The following is a 6000-nucleotide window of genomic DNA, read 5'->3' on the forward strand; positions in this document are numbered from 1 at the left end:
TGTCACTGGGATGAATTCATGAGAAACCTGGGTCTAAACTGAGTTTCACTTGTCATAGCTGTGAATTAGTTAAATCTGTTAAATTTAATCCTAACTTAATTAAAATGTCTTTGCTACCATCCAGTAAATATCAGTTATAAAATATGAATATAGCTTTTTTGGCTATGCATGGTAGGACATTTTCTCAGATGCACCATAGTGAGACAATTTCAGTAAAATATGATAAATTTCATGAATTTGTAGTTATCAACCACCTAATCAGAATATTCATTAAAAATGTGCTAAAGTAGTAAATATTGGATGTGCCAGTTACAGATGCATATAAAGATGATAACTCTGGGTGATGCTTAATCTCTCAGATCAAGCAAAGCTAAGTATAGGAATTTTGTCATATTTGACTATTTAAACATTTTTTTTGTTTAAACATTTTTTTTAATATCACTCCATGTGAAAGATCCTGAACCAGATGGATGTTTTTTTAGTTATTCTCCATCTCTAGGAAAAATTTGGGACCTGATTAAGCAGAAAAAAAAATATAATTGCCTAACTTCACAAGAAAGCATACATTCTGACATGCATTTTTCCCACATTATATCACATCATAAAGATGTTTCTCCAGACGTTTGTGTCTTTCGTGGACCGTGGCTTTCCTTGCTTCAGAGGTAGGACCTCTGAGAAGGGGACCTCTCCAGAATTAGGGGGACAAGCTTATCCCAGTCTGCCTGGGTGTTCCAGTCATTGAAAGCCCTGTATCCCAGTAGGTGCCATGCCTATAAATGCTTTTGTCAGGCACCAAGAATTATGTATAGTTAGGTTAAGTCATGTATCAGTAATACACTATCTTCTAGTGATGAATTTCAGATATATTAGATTCTCATTTACATTTTAATATAACATTTGTACTATTTCAAATTTATATTTTGTAGTATGTACAAAAAACCTAAAATATAAATATTTAAAATCCATCCTTTTTAACTAATTTGAATTATAGAATATTTATAAAGTCATTTTATTTCTTTTAAGTGTATATAGCAATTTGAACTAGAAAGACTTTCTCATTATGCTTTAATGAAGAAATGAGAATGATTTGTGACTAGCATTTCAGTTGTTTGTATGCATTGCATGAAAATAATTTGTTTTAGCAATACTTAGATTGGGAGAGCTTCCTGTTTTAATTTTCTTTCTCTAAAAGGGCTTAGAAAAACTTATACTCTCTTAGAGAGGAAATAGAGGGCAGTACTTTCAAGTATGTCTTCTGAAATCAAAACTTGGGAGTACAAAGACTGGCTCTTCCACATACTAACTACCCGATCTTGGCAAGTTGCTTAAGCTCAGGAAAACGTAGTTTTTTGATCTTGGCATGGTATGATAATTATTACCAATTAGACTCTCTCCCCACTACTCCTTGGTGACTCCTCTCTCCTCCTCCTCCCCCCTCTGGGGCTGCACCAGCAAGGGTCCTTGGCCCTGCTGGCTGCCCACTGCCCTCCTGCTGCTCCTCTCTTTTGTTGGCACCACACACTGCCACACATGCCAAATGCACCCACCCTGAGCTGCTGGGTATCTGGGTTTTCCCAGTGGGCCCCCTTGGTTCCCAGAATGACGTCAACTGCTCAGTTATGGGACCATCAAAAAAAATGTAGTATCAGATGCAGCATGTGATAATTTTGCCAATAATGAACATTTCATCATCATTTACAGTCAAGGCTTTGGGATTGTGATGAATGACTACACATGGTTTGCCTTTTTTAAGTGTAAAGAAGAGGGCAGCAAGGTAACCAGTTACTGCCTTGTGGCATGGTCTCATGACCATGGCTGGATCAATACATGATGTGCTGGGTGGGAATGAAGCTTTGTTCACTGGAACTAAGGTGGGATCTACCTCTGAGAATGTGAACAAACACTGCATACCTTGAGAATCTCCAGGAAAATTATCCTAATGGGCTCTACAAATATAACCATGACTTTGTGGAAGCGATCAATGGCATTCAGAAGTCTTGGACTGCAACCACATACATGGAATATGAGACTCTTACCCTGACAGAAATGATTAGGAGAGGTGGTAGCCACAGCCAGAGAATCCTAATGCCCAAAGCTGCACCACTGACTGCAGACATACATGAAAAAATTTTACATTTGCCAGCATCTAGGGATTGGAGAGATATTTGTGGTACCAATTTTGTTACTTCTGTTTGAAACCAGGCATTTGCTTCTGAAGGACATGCTGGAAACAAGAGTCCGTATCCTAACCAACAATACTCAGACCCCAATCTTGAGTCTTCAGGAGGTTGTCTTTTACAGCCAGCATCTTCAAAGCTGTGAAGGTGACTTCTTTTACCTCACTGCAGAAAAATATGCTCAAGATTTTGGGCCAGTGGAAGAGGTACGCTCTCCCTACATAGGCATGACTCACCATGCCAATCAAAGGAGGACTGCTTTTGTCACTACACCTCTAGATACTACTATGTGGGAGGCTGCTAGGGGGGATGCAGTGAAGCCCTGAGGAAGCTTGAGCTCGTCACGGGCCCATGGCAATTGCTTTTGAAGTCTATGAAGACTTCCTCCACTGCCACAAGGGGATCTACTACCACACTGGTTTGAGAGGCCCTTTCAACCTCTTTGAACTGACTAATCATGCTGTTTAGCTGGTAGGCTCTGGCACTGACACAGCCTCTGGGATGGATTAATGGATTGTTAAAAATGGCTGGGGCATTAGCTGGGGTGAAGATGCTTTCTTCTGGATCTGCAGAGGAACCAATGAAGGTACAATTGAAAACATAGCAATGGTGGCTAATTCCTCAATTGTAGGGTATATGTCCTAGCACTTCATACCTACCACTATCAGTCATGAAAGGGGATTGATTTATTCAGACTGGGGACTTTTATAGTAGCAATTCAGAATATTACACATAGATTCTTATGAAGATTTTTGCCTTTAAAGTTAAAACTGCCCTTGATTTGAATATACCTTCCCAATGACCACTGGCCTACTTTGCAGCTGATGCAATAACAATACGTGGGATTTTGTCAGTCTTTTATAATTCGAACATGCATTATTTTTAAGTCTGTGTAACACAGGTTTATATATATTTTTTAAATTTTATTTATTTTAGAGAGAGAGAGAGCATGAGTGGAAGGGGCAGAGGAAAGGGAGAGATAATCTCAAGCAGATTCTGCACTGAGTTTGGAGCCTGATGTGAGGCCCGTTCTTAGCGCCCTGAGATTACTTCCTGAGCTAAAACCAAGAGCTGGACCCTTAACCAAATATACCACCCAGGTGCCCCAACACAGACTTATTCTTAAATTGTAAAAATCCTAAGAACATATGGCAATGATTGTTAAATTTTTAATAAGTATTTTGCAAGAAGGTAATTAGTACTTTTTAGTTTGTTATAAAGACTGAATGAAATAATGTATGGTAGTCCTGTACGATAGTGTCTGAGACTTGGAAGTTTTCAGTATTTTGGCTGTAAGTAGCTGCAAGTAAGTTGAGCCCAAATTTGTGCTTCAGCAAAATCTGCTCTATTTATTTTATTATTTCTGTAATGGGAATCAAGATTTTAGAATTAATTTTTGTTGTGTGTCTGTGTGTGTATTTGATGGCTACATCATTGGGGGACTACAAAATATATTTGATAAAGGAATTCTAATATCTCTGGCCAAATGCCCTTTTTTTTGTTTCTTTTAAAGATTTATTTATTAGAGAGGGAGTACAGGGAGGGGCACAGGGAGAAAATCTCAAGTAGACTCCCCTTCTGAGCACAGTGCCTGATCTGGGGCTCAATCCCAGGACCGATGAGACCACGACCTGAGCTGAAATGAGAGTTGGAGGCTTAACCCACTGAACCACCCAGCCACCTCCAAGTGCCTTTTAATTGAGAGCCTGGGTAGAAATGGAACAGCTAACCTGAGGTAGATTATTTCTTCTCTAACCCATTGTCTTCGGTCAAATTTTTCTCAGGAGATGGGGCTAGAGGCAATCCATTGACTATGTTTGCTCATGTTCACTCTTATTGCAGATATGTTTTACCAGAGTAAATGTTGAGTTTTTAATTGGTTTCAGAATGATTTAATCAGTGTTTATGCTCCAGTCATAAAGAACACTCTGTGATAGGCTTGCCATCTGTTCAAGATAAAAATGAAATCCCTTTTGAAGAAGTGGGCAGTTGATAGAAAGATTTTAATGAATGTTTAATGTTATTGTATCTATGTGAGGGGCTTATCGTGACAGTAGCATAAATGTGTAAGCCTAAGGGCTTAATCTTAGTGTTTCAGCTCCTATTAAGTCTCTGTTGGAGAATTGTATTCTGAATCTGTGAAGTTGTATACTGAAGTGATATAGGGTAGATTTAATGCAGGAAAATGTTTTCTCCAGTCAAGTTCTGTTTAGAATCTCTGTTCATTCCTGCCTGGTCACTACCTTCCAATAGAATGAGTCTATTCATTCCAAAGCGGTTTTCTCCTTCAAGAACCAATCTTTCTTTACACTTTATGGATTTTAGGAAGCACTTTAATCTGCTTGGAATCTAAACTCTGTTTAGATCTTACTAGTCTAATATACAGTAGGGATTTTTTGTTTTTGCTGTTATATATTCTAACAATATTCTTTTTTTAAAAAAAGATTTTATTTATTTATTCATGAGAAACACAGAGAGAGAGAGGCAGAGACATAGGCAGAGGGAGAAGAAGGCTCCCCTGTGGCAAGCCTGATGCGGGGCTTGATCGTAGGACCCTGGGATCATGACCTGAGCCAAAGGCAGACGCTCAACCACTGAGCCACCCAGGTGCCCCTAACAATATTCTTTCATGTTTGAATGACCTTGCTTCTCCTTCCTGATGTTTTGTTGCTGAAACATGGACCCATTACAATATCCTGCATGTCTTCTCTGATCATTGGTGTCTCTTCAAATTGAGGTACACAGTCCTAGCAAACTCAGTAAGAGGTCCAGCCAGGGAACAATTTTCTAATTTAAGACTGTCACTGCATATCATTTAGTTTCCCCTTGGATTTGTGATTGAAGTTGTTACAAGGGTATTATAAAAGAAAAAGGAAGAGGAAAGCTTTTCCTCAAATGTGATATCATGAAGTATATAAACTTGACCTGCAACGTGAAAATTTAGTATATTTTCTTCCATATAAAATGCCATTTGGCACAGTATATGTTTCCCAGTGTCATGTTGCTATAGAATAGTTGCCTATTTGTCAGAAGCTATTTGTCAGTTTCCTCAGTATCTGCAGGTGGTAAGTATGCTTCAGAATTCAAAGAAGGAAAACAATGTGCTCACAGGGATTTGTGGAAGTGCTTGACAAAAAATATAACCTCATTTCTGAATACTAGTGCAACCTGAATGTGCATATTCAGGACATTTGCTAGATTTCTTGCTACTGGGGACAATGTAATCCAATCCTAATTAGTAATGTGGTTATCATTACAATTTAGACATCAAAAATTTTCTGACATATTTTTATATCATAACTATTATATTTTCATTTAAATCAATGTGATTTACATATAAAAGAAAAAAGAATCAGGTACCTATCAGGAGAAATTGTGCTAATGTAAATGTTAGGATACTGTAACATGCATATACTTATGATAATGGCTTTGAGAATTGGAGGCAAGTGAAGTAAGGTATACAAATTAGGGTACTTTTGGATGGGAGTGATAACATCTCATACTAAATGCAATGTTGGTGATAAGAGACTTTAATTTCACATGAAAAGAAGTTCAGAAGCAGTTCCGAGGTTGGTTTAATGCTCAGTGGTATCGGGGCTCTGCACATTCCTTTTTTCCCAGGGAAGAAATTCTGCCCCAGATGGCACACTTCCCTTTAGACCTCACTGCTGAAAACTGGGTACAGCCAATCCATTCTCTGACAGTGATCCGGGAAGAGGTAGAAAGAACTCTGTGATAAGCAGGGACCCATCATGACTGACTAATTCCCTGGAGCTGTGCCTGTTCCCTGAGCCTGATGTCACCTCAACAGAACTAGAGTTCT

At 38.6% G+C, this 6000-nt stretch overlaps 1 pseudogene; it reads left to right on the forward strand.

Moving 5' to 3' along the window:
* LOC129516095 (dipeptidyl peptidase 1-like) overlaps nucleotides 1-2822 on the forward strand; it is a 52407-nt pseudogene extending 49585 nt beyond the window's left edge.
* The last annotated feature ends 3178 nt before the right edge of the window (nucleotides 2823-6000 follow it).

The sequence above is a fragment of the Nyctereutes procyonoides genome, unplaced genomic scaffold, assembly GCF_905146905.1.
Source record: "Nyctereutes procyonoides isolate TBG_1078 unplaced genomic scaffold, NYPRO_anot_genome, whole genome shotgun sequence".
Taxonomy (NCBI): Eukaryota; Metazoa; Chordata; class Mammalia; order Carnivora; family Canidae; genus Nyctereutes; species Nyctereutes procyonoides.